This window comes from Hemicordylus capensis, chromosome 3 (genome assembly GCF_027244095.1).
Source record: "Hemicordylus capensis ecotype Gifberg chromosome 3, rHemCap1.1.pri, whole genome shotgun sequence".
In the NCBI taxonomy this organism is placed as follows: Eukaryota; Metazoa; Chordata; class Lepidosauria; order Squamata; family Cordylidae; genus Hemicordylus; species Hemicordylus capensis.
In genome coordinates, this window is record NC_069659.1 from 172,702,628 (window position 1) to 172,728,186 (window position 25,559).

Here is a 25,559-nt window from a genome sequence, read left to right on the forward strand (position 1 = left end):
CTGAGGTATGCCACTACCACTGCCATCACCTTGGTGAATACTCTGGGTGCCGTGGAGAGTCCAAAGGGCAGCACCGCATACTGATAAATCTGTGCCCCTACCGTAAACCTGAGATATTTGCGGTGACTCCCCTGGATCCCTATGTGGAAGTAGGCGTCTTTCAGATCCAGGGTCACCACCCAACGCTTGTCGACCAACAGGGGAAGAATGCCCTGTAAAGTCACCATTCTGAATTTCCTGGTCCGTATGTAAAGGTTGAGACCTCTCAGGTCCATTATTGCTCTGATTCCCCCATCTCTCTTGGGAATCTGAAAATAACGGGAATAGTAACCCTTCAGCCTGTCTGTCCATTGCACTGGTGCAATTGCTTGTTTTTCCAGCAACACCCTGACTTCCTCCTGGAGAACTTCCGTGGCTGGCGTGTGAACCAGTCCCGAAAAAGGAGGCCTTTTTTCGAATTCCAATGCATATCCCGTCTGAACTATCCTTAGAACCCAGTGATTGGATGTTATGTTGTGCCATGCTTGAGCACGGCTTGCCAGTTTGATGTTGTACCTGGCAACTACAGGGCCAATGTTTTGAGTCCTGGATGTTTCCTTTGGCGGTGTCGGAATTTGAAACGTCTGGTTGCTGGGACAATAGTGCCATGGACGGACAATCCCGTCAAAAGTTCTGCTTTGTGGTGTCCTTATCACCTTGCCGAGCAGTTTTCCCTTTAGCCTTATGGTTGAATCCCCTATTGCACTGTTAGGGTTTATATTGTTTCCTGCACTCCCTTCTGTCACGATACCTCTCAGGCTTTCGCTGATAGTAAGTGCGGGTTTGCGAAGATGTGCTGGACCCACTTGAAGGTGTCATGAATGTACGCGCTGTGAATTTTGACTTTTTCAAATCTCCATTGATGAGTCTGTTTCCTCGTGGAATAAGCCCTTTCCATCAAAGGGTAAAGACTCCACTTTCTCTTTCATATCGGCCTGCAGGCTCGCCGAACGCAGCCATGCATGCCTCCGCAAACTTACTGCTGTCACCATTGCCCTAGATTCAGTCTCGGACAAGTGTTTAAAGGCACTCAATTGTTGGCGTGTAACAGCCGTAGTCTTTTCAAAAGTATCATTGAATCTCCATTGAAATTCCTCTGGAGATAACGATGCCGAATCCTGCATTAAAGCATCCCAAAGAAGATGGTTATATCTTGCCATGCACGCCGCATAATTAGCTATACGTATTGCTAGACAGGAGGTGCTATAGATTTTGCGACCCATAACATCGATCTTCCTGCCTTCTTTATCTCCCAGCGTGGAATGACGGTGTGCACCCTTAGATGATGATGCGCAACTCACAACCAAGGAGTTTGGCACGGGGTGTTGTAGTAGGTAAGTGTTATCCTGCTCAGTCACCCTATACAAGTTTTCAATACGTTTAGAGGTCGGGGCCCCGACCCCCACCGTGTCCCATGCCACCTTGGCGGCCTTACTTATGCCCGGAATCATGGTGAGGGCAACAGGGTGCGATGTCTTGGAGCTCCTCATCATATTATAGACTGGATCCGCCACATCAGCATCCGGGGATTTTATGTCCATTCCTAGCGACTCTGCAATGTCCCTTAATAGGACATGATAGGCTTTCAGTTCCTCAGTTGGAGAGGTTGAGAGCTTAGGAGGAACATCTGGCGGTGGGTCCGATCTGCGGCTGATATCATCTCCTTCAGAACTAGGGCCAGATTCATCATCTCCACTATCATCAGAGGGAGACGAGGATGGTTCAGAAGGCGGAGGCGTAGCTTTTCTCTTCCTTTTACCCGCAGGCTTCTCTGGCGGCCAAGGATGGATGTCTACTAGCTGAGGGTTCACCGCAAGGTAAGTTTGAGCTTGAGTTAACTGTTGCTGTACAGGCAAATTGATTGCTGGAGCCTGAGTCGGCATTGCCACCTGAGCTGGAGCTGTCAAACCCATAGGTGTTACTCGGGCAGGAGCTGTTACCTGGGCAGGAGTTGCCACCTGTGGCTCTGGTACCACCAGCGGTTGAGTAGCGTCCACTGGCTGCGTTCCTGCACGCATGCCCTGCTCTGCCTTCCAGCGTAAAAACTCTGCATAGTCATTAGGGAGATTATGTCGAAATCCGCAAGTATGGGTTGGTTGAATCGACGGTGTTGGGAACCCTTCCGCAGCTCCCTGCTCACGTGGCTGGTTAGACACCGGACCCTTGTCCAAGTCCACAGACACAAACCCACGAAAAGTCGCAGCCGAAGGGGTGCTGGAAGTCGACTCCAAGAGTTCCCGTAGGCTGTCATCTCGTCCAGCCAGCCCTGGAGTCCTCGGTGTCGAGGGAGACTGAGCTGGCGTAATTGCTGGCGATAGCAGATGAGGAACAGCTCTCAACGTCGATGCCATCAACATCGACGAAGGAGTGGAGCCCATATTCAAAAACTGTTCCGGCATCGTCAATGTCGGAGGCACTGTATACATCATCTGGTCAAGCATTGTTGACTCCAATATCGGGAGGAGCGAACGCGCAGCTGTCGGCATTGACCTCGACTCCAGTGTTGTCGGTCTCGGCATCAATCCCGATGTCGATGTTGATATAGGGGCCATGGTGAGTTGGGTCGGTGTCGACGTCGAAGTCGATGTTGAAGACACTGTTATACTGACCGTCGATGTAGACGGCGCTGCCTCAGGAGACTCAGCTGAGTCTTCATCATAGACCTGTACCGCAGCCGGCGAAGGAGTCCGCTGACGAGGCGTCTCTCGGTGCCGATCCTCCTTCTCCAATGCACGACGATCTTTGTCTCTGTGCTTTCGCTTCCTAGAGACCTCCTTCGGTTTCTTAAATAGAGTATCCACAGTGGCTTTAGACTGCACCTCGGCAGACCCGCTGGAACTCGGCTTTGGAGAGCCCGATGTTTCACGTGCCTTCGACATCGAAGGCATCCCCGACATCGATCCGGAGCTGGTCGACATCGAAGGCCTTGGCGTCGGCGGCCGAAGAGCTTCCTCATATAACGCCGCTCGTAGCCTCAAAGCTCTGTTCTGCCTTGTCTGTTTCAAGAAGGAACAGCAAATTTTGCACGCAGCCGTGTTATGTTCCTCTCCCAGACACATCAAACATGCGGCATGGTAATCAGTGGAGGGCAATTTTGCCCGGCATTTTTCACAGCGCTTGAAAGTTTTTTTAGTTTCCATCCCGCTCGCAACTGTTTCAGTCAGCCACAGGAAGCGAGTATGGTAACAAACAATCCAAAAACCGTTAACAAGTCCGTTTGCTGATCCGGGTCAAAGCCGTTTAATCCTTAATCTTTCGTAAAGTTAAAGACAAAGTCCAAAGAAGCAAGTCGTTTTCCGTTCCGAGATTCAATCCGAGTTTTCAAACAGTAATCGATAAGCAATAGAGTAGTCAAAAAACAGTCCTAATTTTCTCTACGAGGAGCAACAGCCAAGAGGTGTATACGCTTTGGCGGTCAAGAGAAAACTGAAGGAGAAGCGCCCCAACCATCAATTCCAATGGAATAAGCAGAGCACGTGCAGACGGGCGGGGCGCAAAGAGGAGCTAGCTAGTCAGCCCGGGAGGTCCCTGCGCAGGCGCAGAAACCCAGTTCTTATGGATACAATGGATCACAATCCAGATCTTCAGGATGTCAGTGGAGCTTCTCTGTGCAGTGAGGGCGATGTGATCACAGTGGGCCTTTCTTGTGCCAGAGGCATGAAGGATCACACCCAGGTATTTGAAGCAAGCGACCTGCTCAGTTCTGTGGCCATCAATATTTCCGTGGCAGATCTTGGGTCTTCTGGTCCATGACCTTAGTTTTTTTTTGTAATTTCAAGTTGTTCAGTCTTGCAGAATCACACTAGTGTCACCAACACCCTTCTGATGCCTATAGGGGTCCTCAAGAGGACTGCCGCATTGTTGGCATATAGTAGGGTTGAAATTATTCTTTTGGCCAGCTTGGGGGGGATGGAAATTTGGGTTTCTAAGATGGCTCACCATGTTATTGATGTAAAAGTTGAAAAGAAGTAGGGCCAGCATACATCCCTGTTTGACTCCCTTTTTTAGTTGAGATATAGTTTGTAAGGTGTCCTTGGGGGCTACACCTCACCCTGAGTGTTGTGTCTGTGTGAATTAGGTAGAGCAGACATCAATTAATTGAGGAAGATTCCAGCTTCTCCCATAGCTTAACTCGGGATATGGAGTCAACAGAGGCCTTGAGATCTATGAAGGCAGTGCAAAGGGAGGCAGAATTGTTGGAGGAATACTTTTGGATGAGATGTTGGAGCACCAGGCATTGATCATTTGTGGATCTGCCTTCCCTAAAACCTGCTTGCTCATCTGCCAGCAGATTTTCTTGTTCTAACCAGTCCTTGAGTTTCCCATGTAGGTGTCTAGCATATATCTTGCTGATGGTGTTGAGCAAGCTGATGGGCCTACAGTTGGCAGGGTAATCCCTTCTTCCCTTTTTAAATATGGTGATGATGATCACCAACTCCCAATTCTTGCGAATGTGGCCATGAGAGTCAATGCAGGTAAATAGCGAAGCCAGAACTGGAGCCCATCACTTCAGATTACTTTTTATAAGATCCATAGGGCTGAGGTCTTCTCCAGAGGCCTTCTCCACTTTAGACTGGAAGACAAGGGACTCAATCTCCACTGCAGAAACTGGTGGCTAGCTGGGCAGGTCTTTTATATCTGGTAGTGGTGGGCCCAGAGCCACAGTGGCATCTTCATATAGGTTCTGAAGGTGCAATTCCTGGAGCACTGGAGGGATGTGAGAATATATCTGGGCCAAGCCATTGTAAGAAGAGTTGGTCATGACACAACAAAATGTGGACGAGTCCTTTGCTTTGGCTGCCTGGATGAGAAGTGACCAAGTGGACCTCATGGCCTCTTTCTTCTTAAGTGTCAATGGGTGTTTGTATTGTCTCTTGAGATGTAAGAGGTGTGGAAGGACCTCCGTGGCATCTGCTCCTGTACTAGATCTGTAGATGTGTTAGGCAGTGGTAAGGGCTTTCCTGGATTCTACACAGTTCTTGTTGAACCAGGGTTTGGATGGGCGCCCAAGTGGCTTAGAGGGGGAATCAGCCTTCTTGATTAAATGTATTTGGAACTCATGTACTAGGTCATCATAGGTCTCCAGGGGGCATGAGAAGGAGCCATTGACATAAGGTCTCGCCAGTAGCTTAGGAGGGGTTCCATTGCAAGAAGTTCCTTTATGTTTTGATCAAGCTGAAGTGTCCATTTGGCACAACACCTGTCTTGGCCCTCAGAGAGAATGTTGGGAGGGTAGTGGGTCTCCAGGCGTATCTGTTCAACAAAAGGCGCCAATTGGATGGAGAGTGGGAAATGATTTATATCTAAGTAGGGAAGGACCTTAAAGTTCACAACAAAAGGGAGCCAGTTCCCAGTAACAGTGATATAATTAATGGTACTTGTTTAGGAGCCAGATAGATATGCAGATTCCACTGGATGATCACTCACAAGTGAGCCATTTAGAATTAGTAGATTAAGTCTGATAGTCCTTTGAGCTAGACCCACATAATTTGATCTCAGATCCTTTGAAGAGTGAATAAAGGGTAGGAGCTAAGTCTCTGGGCATGGGATGGGGAGCTGATATTGAGAGAATAAGGTATAGTTGTCAGGCCCATCCTAGCATTGAAGTCGTCCCCTCCCCATCACCACCAGCACTTCAGGGTTGGCCAGAAGAAGGTCATTTGTGTAATGCTCAAGCTTGGCCCATACAGAGCAGATTCCGAGGCTCCATTGCTGTAGTGGTAGATACGCATTGATTATTAATAGCGATTGGGGACCAAAGTGGATTAACATTGCCATAGTGTAGTGTTTGAGCAAGGCGAGGGATGCCAATGTTACTCACAGGGAGGTGGAGACTAATATTGCCAGTCCTCCTTTCAGCCTTCCATGCCCGGTCCAGGAACTGCCCCCACTGAGAATGAGTGATGTCCATTGAGCCTAAGGTTGTCCACTGTCCAGGTTTCCTGGCCCACAATTATGTCAAATTGAGAAAGAAAGCTGTTAGAATCTGCATCCCTGTGATGGCGCCACCCAGCCAAATTCCAGGATGTGAACTTGATCCTATGCTGGTCAGGGGTGTGTCATAAGGTCGAGGTGGGAGTAGGATTTAGGTGCTCATCAGCAGGTCTGCTGGAGGGCTGCAGCTCTTGCTGAGCAAGAGAGGGCAAAGCGGCATCTGTTAGAAACCACTCTGGTGGCCTGAGGGGCACTGGTGTGGCATTCAGTGGAGCCAATGCTTCCTTCAAAGGCACCACCTGTCTTAGCTCCAGTCCTGAGAGTTTGGCAGGGGAGTCATGGGTGCTCACTACCTAATGCACTCAGCATGCTACCAGGGGTATGATGGGGTATCACATTTCAGGGGTGTGCCAGAGCAGCAAACCTGCAAGGCTGTGGGTGCTTCCCCTAGTTCTTGTCCCTGAGTGGGGCTGTCATTGCTATGCTCTGAGGGACATTGCTGAAAGATGTGGTGGGCTGCCAGGTCCATAGGCAGGCTGTCTGGGGTGATCAGCGCAATGATGTTGTCGAAGTGGGGGTCACTGGCAAATGGCAGCCCTGGGCCAGCTGCTGGCAGGTCGTTGCTCTTCAGGGGTGAAGGGCATCACTATGAGAGCCCAGTCTCCTTCAGGGCATGGCATGGCATGTGGAGAGGTGGCTGGCACAGCGAAAGCCTGTCAGGGGCGGCCTGTTTTCGCTGTATCTCACTGGAGTGTGGAGGAATCAATACATTTGTGCCCTCCCTGGGAGTAGGAACGTTCACATCTTGAGGGTGGGGGCTGACAAAGAGAGACCCAACCCAGGTGCAGGATGGCGTGGGTACACGGGGTGGGGGTGGGTGGAGCCAGGGATCTCAGTCTCAGCCTTCGAATCTGTACTCTGAAAATCTTCAAAGTGCACTGACAATTTCCTTTTGGGCTTTCTGGGTGGGTTTGCAGCCCTCTGCACTGGCCGAATCACTCTTGGAGTCAGAGCCCTTGGAGCAGGGAACAGAGTCCTCCATGCAGGCCAATAAATCAGTGAGAGGCTTTGTTTTTTGTTTAACCACAGCCAACTTTCTTTGCAATTCCTCTAGGTCCTTGTGAATTGCTTTTAACTTAGGGCCCTCCCTGGATGGGTTAACTTGTGGAGAGTTGAAGTGGTTGAAAGCTTTGTCAAGGGGGAGGATTTATTGTAGTTAATTAGCCGCCCAGTGATGAGCATTCTGACCCCTGGATCAAAAAAACGGTGGAGGGATTTTAGACAGTAAGCCCTTAGCCGTTGTGTCAGGTGTAGAAGTTGGGAGGGGATGGTTGCTGTTCTGAAGGTTAGGAAGAGGCGTTTACAGATATAGTACCAAATTCCAATGAAAATTCAGTTAAATTAAGGGGTGAGATTAGTGGTTGGTGACTGCAGTGATGATGGCAGGGGTAGCAGATTAACTTTCCAGCCAGGTTAATGCCAGCGGAACTGTCTATCTTTAGATGAAAGCAGAAGGGGAGGTGGGTGACTCTTTTCCCTAGTTCCCCTTCTCTTCCTATACAAAGTTAGGACTCAGTGGTTCAATGGGTTTGAAAGCAGCTAGAAAATAGGGTGGTTGCGCCCTGTTCCTGCCTTGGGTGTGGGGCATTGCAGGTGATAAAGGGAGTGGGGTGGACTCTTACCAGATGCTCAGAACTAGAATTGTTCAATTTGTTGCCCAGGAATAGCCAGGATTCAATGGGGATTTAATATTCAATATATGCCACCCAAAAATTTTGGATGCTCTGCAAGGGAATAATTCTGAGAACAACCAGCTAGCAGAATCTCACAAATGTTTGGAAGTCAACATGGGCTAGCTGTTCTGGCAGCTACCATAACTGAAATGGTCATAAGAATAGGCCTTCGGTACTAAACATCCCATTGAAACATTCTCTCTCCCCCTCCCCCAGTACTTTTCCTTGTGTGCTTTGGAAGCAGTCTATTCGGCCCTTCTTACCACCGAATCTTTATTACTGCTTCAAAATTTATTCTGAAATGAGGCTCTTCTCTCACACTCCCTCTATCACCTCTGAAGACCCATTGTCAAATGAGATAGCACTTACATAATGGAAAAGAAGTCATGCTGGTTAACAGAAGCAAATAGAATAACCTTCCATGGCAGGTTATCGCAATCATTTAAGGCATTTAAACTTAGACTTAGCAGTGTACTAAAAGGGTAACTGGGGTTTGCAATGCAGTTTAATTTGATTCTGCAACAATCACACAACTGGCATTTAACATATGGAACTCTAGTACAACAGAATCATTTTCATTAAAACCTGTGACTATAGCTGCAAATGAGGTATTTCAACAGGGGCATCTCCAGGTATCCTAGTTTTTAGCCCAGCTGTCAGTTGACAAGTTCTCTTCTTCTACATTTCTCAACCCTTACGTTTGAAACAGTTTTATTCAAAGATCCCAAAGGGTTTAAAAAACAAAACAAAGAAACAGAAATGCATATTCTCACAGCTCCTTTGGAATTGAAGTGCAGGGGGGGATAAATTGCAGTTTTCCCTTCCTTGCACTTCAGTTGATGGAGATCTGCTTCAAAATTCAATTCTCCCTTTCAGAAACTAAAAACACCTCAGAACCAGAAAGAGTTTTTGCTTGGGATGCAGGACAGTAATAATAGGAAACATTTGCAATAAATAACAGAGAGAATTATTGGAAACTAGCTTAACCCATGCAGAGCATCTGCGTGCTAGTACTTGATTGCTCCCCTCAGTCCCCCCTCACCTGAGAGATCTCTCCACCCTCACCTGAGCCACACTCCTGCTCCTCCTCCTCCATCTGGTTGCTTCCATCCCCCTCACCCCTCTTGGTCAGTCACTCCTCCATCCCTTTACTCTGCCCCCTCATGCCTCTTGGTCATGGTTGCAACATTGCTGGGGCCTATTAGCCAAGCTGCAGCCCATTATCCCCAGAGACCTCCCCACCCTCACCCAAGCCCTGCTCCTGCTCCTCCCCACAGGAGCAGCAGGAGCAGTTGACCGGGCCCTTCCTCACTGCCGCCACCTCCATGGCCACTCAGTCCCCTCAGGCCCAGACCCATCCCTCACCTGCTCTTCTGTCTTTCTTCCATTCCCCCCCTCTCTCTTTCTCTCCTGCACTCACTCTTCCCTTCTGTCTTTCTTTCCCTCCCTTCGCTCTCTCTCTCTCTCTCTTCCTGAGTGAACAGATTTTGTTCATCTTGTTTCCTCATTTAATTCACACAATGGCAGCCTCCTTCTCCTGAAGGGGCTCTTTCCTCCCTCATGACCCCTATCTTCGCAGACCCCTGCCCACTTTACTGTGATAGATAGATAGATAGATAGATAGATAGATAGATAGATAGATATCTTCTCCTCTACAATCAAGAACATCTTCCAGCCAGTAACAGTTGCATTCCAACTGTCCTTAACCATCACAGGCTCCTCCCTATCTGCATATGGAATCCCCACTGCCCAATCACAATGGTGCTTCTGCTCTCACGGGCTCCTCCTAGAAACCTAGCCCACTTTCTACTGATCATCAGAACCACCAGGCTCACAGGCAAACTTGGTGGTTCCAGGGTGCCTAGCCCACCTAATTCTCCCTCCCCTTAAATGAGGTTAAAAGAGCGAGTGCTCCGTTAACCTCATTTTTTTTTTTGCCCTTGTGCCGCGGCGGCATGAGGCAACAAGAACTTCTAGGGGTCACACGGCCCCTGTTCCCCGCATCTACCACCGGCTCCATGACGGAGCTGGTAGTTGTGTGGACAGCCGATCCGGCCACCCAGGGCTGCAGGCATGATAGTCTGTGGGGAGAGCAGGCTAAGCCTGCTGACCCCACAGATCCACCAGAAGCTCTTCTCACTGATCGTGAGAAGAGATTCTTTGTGTGTCCCAAGTACATCATCGACTGTTTGCAAAACTGACATTTCTCTGCAGAGATAGTAAGTCTGTGTTGTCTTAAGTTTTTGTAAGACTTGTCAGTTTAACATTATGCTCCTCAATTATTTTGCTATGAACTAAAATGCCATCCTGAAAGTAAGTGATGACATCCATAATCCCAAAAATTGCATGCATAATTCGTTGAAATACCGAAGCTGCAGAGGCTAATCCAAAGGGCAATGTTCTGTATTGAAAAAGACCCTCTGGGGTAATGAAGGCTGTGTATTTGCAAGAACCTTTGAGCAGAGGAATTTGATGATAGTCCAAAGACAAGTCCAAAGTTGTGAACACTGGAGCTTCTTTCAGAGTAAGCAGCATTTTTTGGAATTGGGTAACAGATGAAAATCCACTACCATGTTGAAGTTTGCATCTCTTAAATCAACACATATTCAAAGTGTACCATTTTATTTCTGCACAAGAACAATAGGAAAGACTCATTATGATGCCAAAAGGTTCTATGATGTCAGCACTCTGTAGTCTTAAGAGCTCCTCTCTAAGTGTTTGGCACAATGCAATGGGCACGTCCCTCACTTTGTGTTGTACAAGTATTCATCTGAATTTTATGTTTGAAATATATGGCAGTGCCAGGAGTATCAGCAAAAACATCAGATAAATGAGCAATCATATCAGCATAAGGATGCTTCATCATCTGGAGAGGTCCGTCTCCAGTTATCACCGGTACATCTGGTGGCAACTCAGAGCCGGGCCTTTTCTGTAGCTGCTCCTGATCTATGGAAAGCACTCCCAGCAGATATCCACAGTTTAGGCTCACTGTTGGCCTTTAAGAGAGCCCTAAAAACCTATTTGTTTGGCCTGGCCTTCCAATTTAATTGGTTTTAAATGATTTTAATTATTTTTGAATTGTTTTTATATTGTTTGTAGCATTGTGTTTGAATTGTGGGGTTTATGTCTTTTTAAAAAGTTGTTGTACACCACCCAGAGCCTCTGGATGGGGCGATATATAAATGTAATAAATAAAATAATAATTATAACCTGTAATACGGGTTTTGTGCTATTTGGGTCTAACAGTATCCATAGATCTTTCTGAAGTTTCTAGCCAAATATTGAGACTCCTTTTTGTGAAACATACACCTTCCTTTCTGCAATACATCCTTTGCATTCCAGGAGATCAGTGAAGTATCCATTTATGATAATAGGGGAACCTCCATACCGCCATGGGTGGATGTCTGAAGGCTGCAAGTGGAGATTGGATGTAGTGAGGAGTTTCTTGTAAAGCAGATTATGTCACTTGTATTCCAGGACAGCAGTGAAATATCCATTCATGGCACTAGTAGAACCTCCATATCCCCATGGGTGGATGTCTGAAGGCTGGAAGTGTAGTAAAGATTTCCTGTAATACTAGATTGGAAATGATAATGTATGGAGAACCAAAATCAGCCAGCATCTGCCCTCCATGGCCATTAAGTTTAACTTGACAATGTGGAGAAGCAGACTCTGATTCTGTCACACTTAAAATGTTTTCAGGAAGTTGTTCATCTGCCTTATCCTCATCATATGGTGACTCCGTAATGGAGTGGACAGCAGACTTGTGAACCTTAGCAAATTGCCCCCCCCCTTTATACCTATTGCAAGTGACCTTCTGTGCAGGACGGTGAGCAAAATTGGACTTGTGGGCAGAGTCTCCACATCAATAGCATTGGAAGCGCCTCCTTTCTTGTGTTGCCACTTTCTGGGTCAGTGCCATGTGAGAAGTTTGGGTTTGTAAGGATTTAGACTAAACAGCCTGGATTTCAGGAGGTTGGTTTGGGATATCAAAGAGAGCGATTTGGCACAGGGAAGAGCATTTCCCACCCTCCTAGCTATCTCCATAAATTCTTCCAAGCTATGTTTCTGCTCCAGTTGTATTTTTTCACAGTTGGAGCAGTTTGTTTTTACAACAATCTGATTCCTGATCATTTCATCAGTAAAGTTGGCAAACTCACAGGTTATACCTAAGGCACACATTGCTGTGACACAGGGCTGTCCTTAGGGCATGGCAAGCAGGGCGACTGCCCCAGGCCCCACTCTTTTAACCTCCTTTAGAATTAATTGGAAGGAGGCCCCAAACTGGCTGATTTGCCCCAGGCCCCACACCCTACCAGGGCTCTCTAAGGACAGCCCTGCTGTGACATACTGATCAATAGATTCCCCAGGAGTTGGTATCTAGAATAGAACTTGTTATGTTCAACATTCACATTCAAAGTAGAGTTGAAATGATCATTGAAGAGCAGCTTCATTAGAATTGGCATCCCCTTCCAAGGTGGCAAGAAAGGGCAAATGAGTATGTGTTCTTTGGCTTTCAGGGCACAGGCAGTGAAGCAATATAGCCTGTTGAATTGCTGGAGTAAAATCAGACATCTGTATAGTGAGGAGGTAATTGCAGAAATAGGACTTCCATCGTTTCCAGGGAAGAGCAGGTTCTCCTGGGGTGGATAAGAAAAAAGGTGGTGGTGGGATCTGAGAAATGCTGCAGTGGGCATCCAGTGAACAACAGAGAAGGAGAAAGTACCTTCAGGGATTGTTCAGATCAGAAAGCAGAGAAACAATCCACAGCACCAATAGTAGAGAGTAGTTCAGAAATGTAGGCCCAGTAATGAAGGAAATGAGGTAGCAGGAATATTCACAAGCTTTGCAGGTTCACATGATTAGCTGGTTCAAAATCAAATGTTTTATAGCTGCTTCCCTCATAGAAAACTTAATTAGATTTAACTAAAGTTTTACTCAGCAACAACTCCATTTTCTCCTTCTCTTCCTTTCTGACTACACCCCTCCATACCCTCTATAGGATCCCAACCAGGACAAACTTCTCAACCATACAACATAAAAGATTACTAGATAGGATAGAACAGTCGATATGAATAAACTTCTGTGCAAGTACTTACAATGTAACAGCAAAGAGTCAGTGGTTTTATACTACAGAACTTGTGCATGAATCTATAAATCTGCTGGCTGTGAGTGTGTAGTCTGCTAAACACTGGCATGTATTATCATAGGAACCTAGAAAACTGTCTTCTCCTGAGTCAGACCATTGGTCCATCTAGCTACTGTCTACACTGCCTAGCAGCCACACCATTGACATCTTAGTGGTACGTGATGCCATATTTATTAAGCTTCAGTTTGAAGCCAGAACTTTGCGCGCACGAAGCAGGTGTGCTACCCGTGAGGTACAGCCCCTCCCCAAGGGAGCATCTCCTTTTACATTCTGAGCTGGATAAAAACGTTTTTTGGGGGAATAGTATTTGATTCAGAATACAGCCAGCCATTAAAATCTGGGAATATCTGTACTCTGAACTAAGTCATTCTGAACTTTGGTCACATCACTTCTAAGAAGTGGTCTGGCTCTATAACAAAGTTGGCATTACCTACCACAAAGGTTTCATAGATCTGAAGCGCACACACTCCAGTTATCTCAATTCATCAGCTGAGGAGACTGACTGAGGAATGAAAGAGCTTCCTCAAAGATCTTCTCAAAAGCAAATTCCCTTGTTCTTTCATCTCCGGAACATTTCTGAGGTATTTCTAAGATCGAAATACAAAAAGGTTTAAGGGATGGCGGCTCATTGCTTCATCTTAAGAGAAAAACCGAATAATTGTTTTAAAACCACACCATGACTAAAACTGGGTAACCCTGGATGTCAGATGCACTTGCTTCAGGCGGCAGATCTGGACTGCAGACCACTAGCTGACAATCTCTGAACTGGAATGGAACCTTTTTTTAATGTCATGTTTCTTTGCATCAGATTGTACAGGACAGCTTTCATTCAAGGGAATCATAGAACCCTTTCTCACTAACCATGAGAAGGGCTTGACGGGGCAAGGGGAGGAAGATTCAAAAAGCTTATCTCCCCAGCAGATGATCAACTTCTTGTTGCTGGGCAGCCAGATGATTGCCGTCTTCTGCTGGTAGCTTGGAGGGTTGGGGTGCTGGGATACGTTGCCCCCCCCCGGAATTCCCATAGTGCACCATGTTAGTGGATAGTGCATTATTGGGACCCCTCTCTCCTCCCCGAAGCCCCGCAGTTTGCCAACCCCAGCTGGGGCTGGCAGACGATCAGCATACGCTCTCCTAACTCCATTTAAGACAATGGCTCTGGAGGTGGGTTTGCCACTGAGGCACTGCTGGGATCTGGCACAATCCCAGTAGTACACATACGCAGGCAAAACTGGGCGTGTGTGCATAGCTTCATATTCTAGCTAAGGAACAGGCTCCATATCTACACAACATCATGTCACCAACATGTCATCAATTAACTAGAGCAAGGCAAGTGGTGTGGGAAATAGCCTTCCATCATTTAACATTCCTAAATAGAGAGCATTGATGTACAGTTAACATAAAGTGTTATACAGGCAGTTGGGAGAACTCGATTAAGTATTTGATTTGTAAGCATCTAAAAGAGAAGAAAGCAGAGTTGGGCTGGTGCCTTTGTTACATGCTCATCACTTGATGATGACTGCAACATCGTGCTGACTTGAATGTGCAAAATGGGCCATCACAGATCTAAGATGACAAACTGAACTTTCATATCACTCCAGATATAGAGCTATTCAATGGTGTTTGTTCACACACTCAGCTGCCAGTCACAAATGCAACGATATATTGACAAATCTGCACAACGCTTTTCTTTGGCAGAGTAGCTGATTGGGCATAGAAAGAGAAGCAGATAGTATTATATCTCACTTTGGTATGCTACAAGGTCCATAATTCCTGCAAGAATCCAGATCGCTACTTCAATTTGACCCAAAGACCTGAAGAACCCACTAAAACCTTTATCTTGTCTTTCTTTTTTCTTGGATCAGCACTCTCATGCCATAGCACAAGATACTTTTTGAAATCCCTCTGCTTTTGAATGTGGTTTGCCATTTAGCATTGGTGGGTGGGAAGCTTCTGTTTGAGAAACACATCCAAAACCCTGCGGAGCACATGGAGCTGGTCCAAATGATTAACTCTTGTGAGAATCAAAAGCAAGAAAAATCCAACACTCTGTGCCAACTGCAGCTTGCTAACTATCACAATTGAGTGAATCACAATGTAGAAAAGAAAAACAAGCTTGCTACATGGCTTGAAGTTCTAGCAATTGTTGCAAATGCATAATAAGCTGTACAGGTCACAGTGAAATAATGGGTCACAATCCACCGGGGAGTTAGCCTTCACAAGACCCATTGAAATTAATGAGAGCTGTGCAAGAGCTCATTCATCTTCATAGAGCTTGCATCAAGGGGGAACTTCCTGGTGGACCGTGCTGTTACACTTTCCCCACTTCCAAGCAGAGATAGGATCCAAGGGCAGCCCATCTGGGTTTCATTTCCTTTACAGGAGAGAGCATTGGACACATTTGGTGTCTTTGTAATATTTGCTTTACTTACAAATTCACAATTAGAACACAATGGGAACAAAAGGGCATTCTTCTTCTACCTCAGATACCAGATCACCAAAAAGCAACTTCTGCAGTTTTGCTAAAGTTGATGGTCCAGTTAAACTAACTCCAGTTAGGAACCCATCTCTTTTTCAATCACTCTGTCTCTCTTGCTGCTTCAAATCAAGCTGCCAGACTGTTTTGTTTTGTTTTGTTTTGCTGTTTCCTTTCCCCCTCCTTCAGCTGCAGGGATATCATCTTCTACAGGCTCTGATGGGTATCTCATGCCAAAAGCTGAAGAGGGAATCTCAGCTTTCAGGATACCATCTCCTGTCATAACTCCCACTGATAAAACATCCATCGATTATCCTGGACTATTAGCGAACAAAAAAAGGTGGCCTGTCAGTACTCATAAGAGAACCTTTTGTTCAGATCAGTTTGCTTTCTTCAAGAGAATCCTCTCCATATTTACTTGTTTGCCACGCAAATCCTGCAGATTGCAAACATTCTGGGGTACAGTTCATACAGAATACTGGCTAGGGCTACTGTGCCTTGCTCTCTCTCAGGGAAACTGCATTGTCCATAATTTCTGAACTTTGCATCGAGGGACCCCCAATAAGCCTGCCAGGAGTTTCCAATTTCTCCAGAACATAGTCTGAAAACCACAATTTTATATGAGCCATTAATAATCAAATTATTGCTTCCGTAAACTCCTAACTGGGCTAAGCAGTTTATGTTGTAAGTCTATGCACTTTGATTTGAGATTTCTCAGTAAAAATGCATTGGAAGTTGCACTGTTAATGTATCTGTGTTTGGTATGAGAGTAGATCAAGAGCTTTTCAACAGCCTTTGGAAACGGGGAACAAATATATAGGCTCAAACCTATGTTTCCATTCTCTTCTGCCAGCTAATAAAATGGATCCAGATATCACTCATCTCACTTTAAATGGTTAACTCAGAGACATTGAAATAACTATACTAGAAATGAGCATCTGCTCTTCTATCACAATTGTAAGATTCATTTGGATTACTTACTAGCAGATTGACAGTTATTTTACTAGCAGCTGGTTAACTGCCATATTTCACATCTCCATAGTTTACCAGTGTGCCATTGTTGGCCTAGCAGAGTAAGTGTAGCAGTAACAAGCAAAGATGATATAACTGTACAGCAAGAACTTATTTCAGAGTTGTTGTTGTTTTTAAGTGTGCCTGCAAATGTTCAAACTACACATAAATTCTTCATCAAGTGCAAAATATAGAATATATGGGACTCTACATCCTTACACATACCAGCTGATACATTAAACAACAACATCTTGGATATGCTTGGGACCCTTCAGCCTATATAATTCCAAGCCAAATTTTGTAACTAGCAAAATGGCATGGCAAGTTTGTATTCTAGTTACTCACCACCACTGCCCACCTGGCCCAACTGTTCTATTTATTCATAACCAGAAAAACTATATTCTCTTATAGCCAAAGTCTTATTGTAATCCTATAGCACAGCATGCAAAAGTCTGATCTTATATCTCCACAGAAGTTAAAATGCCTTATGTTTTGTTTCCTATTTCCTATTAAATACACAATAAAAACCAGCATTTAATAGGAAATAGGAAATTAAAAATGAGGAATTTTAACTTCTGTGGAAATATAAGATCAGACTTCTGCATGCTCTGTTTGGTTGCTAAGAGTCAACACCGACTTTACAGCACTTAATCAATCAATCAAATCAATCAATCAATCAAAAAACAGCACCTATTTTTGAGTCAGTGGAGCTCAATTTAGATTTTACATAGGACTTTATTTGCATCAACCTTCACCAGGCTTTAGCCCTTGGCAACAAATCTAAATGTAAGAGTTCAAACCTGGAACGTTTGAAGCAAGAACTGATGACAGTCCCCTGAAGAAGCACAGGGTAAGATATGAATATTGGAATAACTACAGAAAGTCCCACATACCATCAATTGTGGGCAGGGGTTTGTGCTGTGGTACATCATCCAGATCAGAGGGTGATGAACTATCACCCTCTGATCTGGATGGTGTACCCCACCACCACCCCACAATTAGGCTTGCACCCTGGTGTTTTTTTAAAAAAAAAAAAAAATCTTGAGAAGAAACACAGATGTATCCAACAGGAATAACCTAATAAGAATTGGATATACCATCTCTTATTCCTTGAGATATTGTTTAATGGTTCCCTGTAAGACCAATTGAATCTTGTGAAGGGGCCCATTTTATACAATTGAATTAAACAGGCAATAGTTATGACCCAGGACACTTCGGCTGATTCCTAATGATTGCAAAAGGTTAAGAAGGTCTTCATATTGCTGGAAATACCGAAGTGCTATTTTCAAATTATTTTAAAACTGTGCTTGACTCTTAAAGATGTGTGCAGAGTTAACTTTTCAGTCTGTTATGACACCAGGTGTCCATATTATATTCTCTCTCTCTCTTTCTCTCTCTCTCTCTCTCTCTCATGCAACATGTTGAGTGGTAGAGTGGCTAAAAAAAGAGGGACATTCATTAGAGTCACTTATTTCCAGTTTTCACAGGAACACACTATGCCACTTAATGCTCAAATATCGACAATGCAAACAGTGCTGGTGATTTTTATCAGCTTATTTTTAAAGTATTAGAATAACATGAATTTCAAATAGCCTCGGACAAAGAAACACTGTTTAAATTATCTAGCAGTCATCAGACTCAGAAAAGAAGTAAACATGTGGACACACTGATAGTGACTTCCAAGTTCCCACAGCCTGATCCTTTATGGATGAACCAGTCCTATTCCAGACTGATTGCTCTGTCATTCACCAGAGCCTATCTTGTCTTCTGCTGTCATGCTTGGGCTTCGACATTAACAATAAAGATTAGCACAACAGCCAACTGTCACAAATCTAGCCAGAGCCCAAAAGATACCACTAAGCTTGCTTTTTGATACAATTACATTTAAAAGACAGACTTTTAAATGATTATGTACCTTGAGGCAATGGCTATTGATGCAGACTTGGGTAGGATATTGAATTCTAACTGGAATTTGGAAGCCTAGCTATCACAGACAGTGAAATTCAAATGTAACATCCTTAAGATGCACAGACTAATGCACTGCATTACCCAGTTAACTATAATCAGGGCTGAATATGTGCTACAATTCTGTGGGAGCCAATAAAAACAATGTGCTGTGCAGAAGATAGCTTCCCAAGAATCTCTGCTTTCATTTCTTCTTGTCTTTAAAACAAGTTTCTAGCCCTTAGGATTGCAAAAATGTTATGAAATATTAATAAGGGCAATGCTTTCTGCAATCCTGTATGTCAGAAGCTTGGTGGAATAGTGAACAGTAGACATGGCTTAAGAATCTTGCATAGTTTACACAGAGTTTTAGAGCATGTGTAGAGGGGTGATTCAGATCATTACATGATTAAAGGATGCCCCAAGAGCACACTGCAATGTTCTAGGGCAGGTGGGATTTTGGCACATCTCCAGCCAACCATACTAAGTGTGTCAGTGGGCAAATGTCCAAACTGGCCCTTAGTGATGTTTGATAATTTGACCCCACTCTACTTTGGGTTGTTCTGTTGCCAATTCTTTCTCTCTCTCTTTTTGCACTTGTGTCATCTAGAGGGGAAATTTTTTTCATAAAGATTTAGTCTAATAAAAAAGAATAGAAAAAGATCACTACCCTATAAGCCCTTCCAGTACTCAGAGCCCAAATTATTACACTATCAATAACAGGAAGGTAACTTATACCAAGTCAGACCAATGGTCTTCTTTGAAGCTCTTCAAACGATCAGTGTGAAGCGCTTTGGGCAGGTCTGAAGGGAAGGAGGGTTTAGCTTACCTTCCCCGCAGACAATAAGTGGCAGTTCCCTGGGTGGGCAGATCGCCCACCCAGAGAGTGGTGGCTCTCCTGTGGGCCTCCCGCTCCTCACTCAGCTGCTCCTGGTGTTGGACTCAGCAACTGGAAACTGCAGGAAGTGTCCCCGAGTTGCTCACTTCAATGTGCTCCCAGAAAAATGTACCATGGGTTATGCAACAGGAAGTTTGTTTTCCCCTGGTGCAGGGGCACATAATGCCGATCTCCCATGTCAAGGCAACATCACATATTGAGGCCATGATCCTGGCCAGTTGCACACTGGCCAGGTGGCACATTTGTTGTCTGGCATGCCATAGTCGTGGGACACATCACAGGAGCACCATTTGTGGTGTGAGGGACGTGTTGGAGGGGAGACCACACTTGAGAACATCATCTAGTATCTCCCCGCTGTAAAGATGGGGGCATAGTGGGGCAGGGGGCCAAAGAGTCTTGAGTGACATGGGCCATGCTCCATGACTTCTGCAACAAGGAAGCCATGTCTGCTTTTGACAAAGCATCATGTTCAATGGATCACTGGAGATCCTCCCCTTGTGCCATTATCCCTGTCTGCTATGCCTTTCACGGCATGGTGCACCCCTTTCCCAAAGTGCGAATCTGGAAGTGGACACCTGCCAATGTGCTTCTATCACTTTAAATGCTGTAACTGCAGGGATGTGGCATTCCTGTTGCCAGGCAGCAGCATGAGAAGAAAGGAGACAGCAGCAGGACGGGGTGCAGGCTCCAAGCGGGAGCCAGCAACAAACCCAGCATGCATAGAGCTGACATGTTTATGGGTTGGTCTGAGACACCCTCTCTAAGGTTTCAGGAGCAAGCACAACACAAAACCCAGGTTACAATGGTGGCAGAATTCAGCCGACACAATGCCACATCCAAACCTAAATTTCGAGCAGCGAAACTCACTACAAACTGAAGGTTGAATTTATGGTTTGAGAAGGGAAACCTCAGGTCGCTCTTGTGACTAAACCATGGTTTTGCACATTTGGATTAACACAAAATCAAACCTTTGCCTCGTTCGCCTCTGGCTTGGCATTATGTGCGAAGGTGGCCTTTGTGAAGTGGTGGTGGAGTAACTCTGTTTGGGCCCACCCAGCTAGGAGAGGATACACGAAGGGCAATTTGCAGGGGACATCTGAAATCTGGAGCTGGAGCTGTGATTATTCCGGGGCACTACTGTTTCTAGTGAACTCATAGTTAATAGACACTGGACAACTTCCAGACTAACCCTCCGCTGATGCACAAGCGTTTTCCTCTCTGCCCGGGAGAATGATTTTCTGTTTTCTCCTGAAAAATCCTCAGGATATTATTTTGGGAGGCACAGGTAGCCGTTGGGGGAAGGGAAGATCATCCACAATCACAAACCTCTTCACACAATGGAAAACTCTGGCACACTGGCGGAGGATTAGTCCAGATGTTGGCCATTGAGTGCCAATTGTTATATTTATTTACTATTTATCTATTTATTCAATTTTTATACCACCTTTCCAAAATTGCTCAGGGCGATTTACAATTATAAACAATTTAATGGGCCAATCTACCAGCTATGGATGCCAAAAGCTCCAACCCCTCTGCATAAAGAAATAGGGTGCGTGTTTTGCTGATGCAGATAACTGCTGAGCTTTAGTGAGCGAAAGAGAGATGAAAAGGAAAATAGTTTAAACAAATGCCTTCCAAAATACTGTTTTTGAACTTAAACTGTGAATATACCCAAGAAGAGGCCTTTGGCATTTGCCTCCACCCAACTAAGATCTCTTAGGCCTCCTCTACTGAAACTGGTTTGAAAATGTTTTGAATAATAAAGGAATACACCAGATATATATTTAAAATGTGTTAGAAACACAATAGAAGAAAAATTATATAAAGAGGTGCCAAAATAAAACAGGCTTTGAAGAGAAGAATGTGAAGCATTTTTACATTGCTTGGAGTACCAAAGAAACACTTCATTTGAAGGATATTTTCTTCTCATTAAAATGTCTCTGATTCTCATTAATAAGGAAAATATTAAGATTTGCTTACAGATGGGCACTTGAACTTAACACAGTATGGTGTGCTAAAACATTAGAGGGTACAAGCATTCAAATCCCACAAGTGTGATCTCATTTATAAGCTGGTGTTTCCTAATTATGGCATATCTTGTCTCAAGAAATCTAACCTCCTTAATTCAAAGTAACCCACACTTCAAAGGCAGAAAGTAAAAGCAAGCAATCCAACTCATAAAAGCAAAAGTTAAGACCTTTTCGGGGGGAAATCAGATAGGACGCAATAGACTGCTGTGGTACTACAAAGGTCAGACTATCATGCACTTTAAAATCCATTTAAAATGTTTTACCCTCCCCCCAGTAAAAGACTGGAGATAAATTCAAGGTTATTTATTTTTTTTAGAAGTACAGTTGATTGGAGACAAGCCATTTGATTGTAGTTAAGCAAGGATTCACTACTCCTCAGAGAGATGTAAAAATAATCAGACTCACAATACTGAATAATCTACCAGGTTAAATGATTTCTTTTTCAGGATAAATTGTGCAACCAGAAAATGTCATTTTGAATGAATTTATTACATAAATTCAACCCATTTAGCTTGATGTTTAGTACAGTGCAAAATCCTACCAGTTTTCAGGGGGTTTTGTGGGGTAAGGAATAAGCCCTATTCAGACATTCTAAAATGGCATAGTTGTATAGCTTTGTTAACTGAGCAATGAGGCTCTTTTAAAAGCTGTGGTTCTCTTATATTTAGCAGGTGGAGAGCAAGACTGAATTCGAATGCAACGCGAAACCAGAGTGAAACGGGGTAGAAGTTGGAACTCCATTATGTCTGAATTCATACAACCACGGTTTTGAACCAAAAGTGACCTGTGGTTTGGTTTGCCAAACTCCAATTTGAACCTCCAGTTTGAAGTAAGGTTCACCACCAAGGTTTGGCTGCCAAAGCATTATGTCTGGACCTGGACACAGCCATAACTGCAGTTTCGTGTCGATTTTGGAACCACAATAATAGAGAGAGAAACCCAGACCTGCCCAGGGATGAGGAAGCTCTATACATGCCACGGCCAAAGCGCCACCCCCCTGCCATCCTCCTTTCTCTTCCCTCTTCTGTCTGGCAGTGTAATGCACTGAATGTAATGCGCTGAGTATTTAGAGAGACACCACCCTTTCGGCTATTCCCAACTTCCCGCCATTGTCACAGGGGAATGGGTGTCTGGGCACCACCCCGCAGCTTGGGGGGGGGGGGAGAAAGACGGGGTCAGTGAACAGTGGGGAGACTATCATACCCATGGCTGCACATGTCTCACCACTCTAGCCAAGCTGGCAGCCATCCATGCAGAAAAACGGATGCACACAGCACCGCATTGCACTGCAGCACCACACCTCAGCAGGCCCCCTCAAATCGATCACGGCTCTCCACATAAATTCCTTTGTGTTTTTTTCTCCCTAAGGCAACTATTCCCCTTGCAGGACAATCCATGCTCTTCTCCCGCCCACACCCAACCTAGGCGGACTGCCATAGGAAAATTGTTACCTGCTGCACAGGTGTGCACAAAAAGCAGTCACTGTTGCCAGGGTCCTGGTCAGATGGAAAGTGGCAGGCAGGGGGTGCCAGTGCACCTACAGCAAGGGCACTTTTTCCCCAGAAGCAGAGCAAAAGACTTTGCTGCTGTTAACAGAGAGGGACAAAGGTGGCAGTTGTTGCGCTCCCCCTGCAGCATCTTTAAATTATTTTTCTGCTGTCAAAGAGCTACCCATTCAAAGTGAGGCGGCTGAATCCCAGCAAGCTGTCGACATGGGAGTCCACAGTAGAATTTCAATACAATGACACCCCCCCATGGGTTCACTCTAAAATTGCAGTGTATCTGGGCGTTGGTGTAAAAACCGTGATGGGGAGGAGGCCCCCTTCACCCAGCCACTGCACCTCCCATTTTCCTCGTGATGCATGTGCCTCACTATCGTTAAGAAGGTTCCTTACCAGCAGAGATGCTTGGATGAGGTTCCTGGTGCACGAAAGGATCCTTGTCCTGCCCCAATAATAGGGCACAGATGTTGAGCCAAAGGCCTTCCAAGGCTGCCATCAGCCATGCTCGTGCCCTCCACCTTCTTCCTCCCTACTCTTCCTCAGTTAATCTGTCATTTATGCCTTGTTGTCCTTGGTGTCCCCAGAATGGGGAAGAGAAAAGAGGATGGGGAGGGAGTATGGCACTTTGGCTGAGAGGAAGCCATCGAGAGCCGTGGCATGCATAGAGTTACCGCATCCCTGGGAAGGTCTGGGCCTCCCTCTCTATTATTGTGGTTTCAAAACAGCTGCCCCTTTGTTTTATGTGCTCTACTGTGCTATTGGGGAATGTTTGCAGTAGATATTCTTGATGGGGCTTTGAGGGCATGAGGTCTCTGTCCCTTCACCTGCCCCTAACCCGCTATAGGGGAACTGGTTGCCTGGCCACACCCATGCACACCCAGTCCTGCATGGGTGTGCATGCTGCAGATGATCCATTGCATTCACCCACTCCATTTGCCAGTTGCATGACCACAGGAGGTTGGTGGCCCACAACCTCTGGTTTCATACAGATGCCTATCTGCTCCATACAGCAATGGAGTCCCAGAAATCTTCTGTTGCCACAATATCAACTGGTGGCACTGACACCGGCACTGCCAGTGCCACAAGGAGCAGTCAAGCTGAAAATACTTCCAGAAAGGTCTAGGTGAAGCTCGGGATGGAGGCTGACTGGGGTCTTTGTGGAACTGTGGACAAGTGAGGGGGTGCAGGCTCAACTGCAGAACCAATTCTGTAACACCCAATGCCAGGGAGGAGGCCAAGGGCCAGCCAGAGGTCTACCCTTACAGCCACTCAGGGGTAAGCAGACCTGCTCAACAATCTGCCGCCACAACCACTGCCCCAGCACCACTGGCTTTTGCCTCCACCACCCCTGCCCCAGCAGGGTACATCCATGATGCCCCGTGCAGCCGTGACCATTTCTGCACCTCTTGCCATGGAAGGCCCAAGCTCCACCTGGGTCTTGGAGTGACAGCAAACTGCCCCTTCTTTCAAGACTTCATCCTCCTCTACCCAGCCTGGTGGCCCATTGGAGACAACTGCAGTGCCCTGCCTGCCCCTCATGTCAGCTGCACTCTCCTGGGTGGTGGAGGGATCCACAAGCTCCATCGTCCTCAGTCCTTTATGTGCACCTGCAGCCATCCAACAGCAGGCAGTAGTATGAAGGGCTGAGGAAATCTCCCCTGGCTGGGGATGCCAGGGGCCATGGGGAATCCATGGTTGTCCAGTTCATGGATCCCGCTGGACATCCCCTACATGGACATCCTCTGCTATATTGCCTGAAGACAATCTCTCTTACAAGGTTCAGATCCATAGGTCTGCCCTATAGCTTTCTGGTGGAGTTTTCCTTGCCTGTCTATCCAGTATTGTATACATTCTCTCCCCAGACCCAACATATGCACACCCAAGTCACCATGGTCTCCACATATGTGAAACTCTTATCAGAGAGAAAACTGTCTCTGGAGAAACATGTAAATAACTTATACAGGCATTATGCTTCTGTCTAGGTCAGGGCATGAGGGGCATCAAGGGGAGAATAAGGGGAAGGGGCAGCTTATGTGATGTCAGTCGTGAATGGTCTTAGTGTTTTTCCTACCTTGTGTTACAATGTTACTTTTAGCAAGCAATTCTAGCAGTATACAAAAAGTCTCAGATAGCTTCCAGACAAATAGATAAAACCAGTGCTTTCAGAAGTACATTTGAATAACAAACTCTAGCAAGAAAGGCAAAACAAATTGTTCAAGGCAGTCACAGTTATCTAAGGCAGAATTTGCCTGTTCTCTTTTCTCTGCATGACCAGTTCACCTAGTGAGACAGCAGGCCTCTAACCAAAAGTCCCTTGAAGGGAAACCTGGAATTGACACAGGCCACAGGCCATCCGTTTGGATCCTTGGGGCTGGTACCGGATCAGACCCTTTCCTCCTAACAAAGCTGGAGAAAGCCAAGTGCGATTGACATGCCCCCTTGTGAATCGTGGCCAATGACGGCCACCCAGACACGTGCTGACACCCTGCCCTCAGTCCGGCGACACGAGCAGTACGCAGGTGCCTGGATACAGCCTTGGAGACCTAGAAGCAGCAAGGGGCCACTCTTCCCTGAAACTGGAGGCCGCTGAACTGTGGCTGGGCAAACATCTGCAATGCAGTTCACAGTTTCAAATTGAAATTGCAGGTTTGTTTATCTCCGGTTTCACGTCACATCCAAATTCAGCCCAAATGTTATACCAGGCACCAGCATAGTACCCATTATGTCTATATCTTGCTTGTTTTCCCCTTATGTTATTTTTAGATTGTGTGCCCTTGTGGGATAGGGAAAGGCCAATCTAATGCTGTACCTGGCCAGAAGGGCACGATGCCCATTCCAGCATA